At 49.8% G+C, this 2,170-nt stretch overlaps 1 non-coding gene across 1 annotated transcript; it reads right to left on the minus strand.

Moving 5' to 3' along the window:
* Positions 1 to 1,549: 1,549 nt before the first annotated feature.
* On the minus strand, positions 1,550 to 1,631 carry TRNAT-AGU. Its single transcript has one exon. It is a non-coding gene; the product is annotated as a tRNA-Thr (tRNA).
* Positions 1,632 to 2,170: the final 539 nt, after the last annotated feature.

Genomic DNA, 2,170 nt, shown 5'->3' on the forward strand with positions numbered 1-2,170 from the left:
TACTTGAAAGAGGGAGAAGCTAAGGCTGAGAAAGGAGAATTCCAGTCAGTGGCAGCATTGGGAATAGGACCCAAGAGCCCTGATTTTCAGACTATCCATTGGATCTTGAATTTCAGACATTGAATGACCTGAATAAAGTGCTCTCAGATGAGCTCCAGACCAACAACAGTGCACAGTAATTATTCAGCAAGTATTTGAGGAGAACTGCAATGTTAGGGAGAATCATGAACTGCTCAGAGACCATTAATGCAGTGAAGCAGCAAAATTCATCAAGCATATGACAGGTTATGACTTATTTACTTGGTCTTAAAAGAGAACATCAAGGACCTGAATCTCCTCCCTGTCAATAACCCCCTGCTCAGCCAATCAGGGTAGAGACTGAGGATGGGAGGCTGAGGGTTCTCACCAGAGAGCCCAAAGGATGGCCCAGGTCACCGGTGGGGATCACTGCCCCAGCATTATTTCAGCCCCACATTTTTGGGTGGACCTCCCAGTGGGAGCTGCAGAGCACTCCTCCGCAACACACACACACACACACACACACACAACCCCTCGCTCCTGGTGTTGGGAAGGGAACAGGAGAAAGGACAAAAGAAGCAAGAGAAGAAGAGAAAGGAGGAAGGGATGGATGGAGGAAAAGGTGAAACAAAAAGGACAAAGCCTTATGTCCCCAATGATTCTATGGGACAAAATCCCAGGTGCGGAATAGAATTCTGCCTCTTTAAACTCATGTTTTCCATGCCTAGAATTCAACTGTCACCAGATGGATTAGACCGGACAGGTTTCAGACCTCGAGGAGGCTCTTACCTTCTAAACAGGGACGGCTGTTTTCTTGTAAAATCACGAAAAGGGAAGGAGAAAACTCGAAAGAGGTTCCTCCTGGCGCTCACGTACGTGAACCCGAATACTCTCTCAGTCCTCAAAGAGAGACCTGGAGAAGGAGACTTGCTGAAGCAAAGCCACAGGGGTCTCTGAGGTTTCCCTGGCCCCTCGCCCCTGTCCTGCCTGGCTGATGTCAGCATCTCTCTGTGAGGTCACCACCTCCCCACCACCTTTGACCAATAGTCTGAGGTCCTGCAAAAGGCCTTTGTGATGTCACTGCCACACCCCTCCCTTGCTGTGCTAATGTCCTGCCCCTGCCCAGGCACTTTGGAGGTTTGAGCTACTCCCTGTAGTCACCCCACTCAAGGAGCTTTCGTTCTAGGAAGCAAGCCGGTAGTTTTGGATCATCTGCACATTTTGTCAGCTCACTGTTTAGCAGGTTGTTTATGTGATTGCTGTACCAGCCCGTGAGGCATTGCAAACCCTTCCCAAAACACCCTGCAGCCAGCTGCACAGTGGGATAGCTACCCACAGTGCACTGCTCTCTGTGGCGAGACAAGAGACGCTAGCATGGATGTGCTCTGGTGACACAGGGGCATAGGGTGGACATGCAACAGCTGTTCAATTAAAACACTTTAACTAAAGCCATGTTACTCTTTCATGTAGACATAGCTTAAAAGTGAGACATGACCCAGCTCCATTGAAAATAAAGAACCACAACTTCCTCCATAGTTAGCAGGATTTGAACCTGCGCAGGGAGACCCTAATGGATGACTAGTCCATCGCCTTAACCACTCAGCCTCAACTACTTGCTGGGTATGGGACTCTCACTGCACTCTAGTTCTGTTCTCACTGAGTGATCAATTCCAGTTGTTTCCTCAAACCAGCTTCCACAACACACACACTGCTGTGCCATTGTGTGTGTGTGTCCATGGCTGAACAGCAAGAATTCCTGCTCCTTTCCCTTCTGGCTGGAGCATGAGGAGAGTGCATTTGTGGCTAATGATGTTGCTGTAGCTTGTTGTCCATTTCCTGCCTCGATCATTCAGACAGTCCCTTTCCCATCATATCCCCAGTACATCAGTGATTGCGATAGCAGGGGGCAGGTTTTCTCTGAGGCACTGAGCTTTGCCAGGGGGTTGGTGGCTCCTTTCTTTCCTCACCCTAGAGTAAACTCAGCTTTTTATTCCATCCTTGATGTTTCAAGGAATAACAACAAATGACCAAAGAAAGAGGTGGACAGGGTGGGTCTCAGGGGAGGGGCAGAGAGGTGTAGGCAGGGGGCAGAGAGGTGTGGGTGATGGGCAGGTCTCAGGGGAGGGGGCAGAGAGGTGGGGGCAGTGGGCAG

Source organism: Mauremys mutica, unplaced genomic scaffold (assembly GCF_020497125.1).
Source record: "Mauremys mutica isolate MM-2020 ecotype Southern unplaced genomic scaffold, ASM2049712v1 000980F_np12_obj, whole genome shotgun sequence".
NCBI lineage: Eukaryota > Metazoa > Chordata > Testudines > Geoemydidae > Mauremys > Mauremys mutica.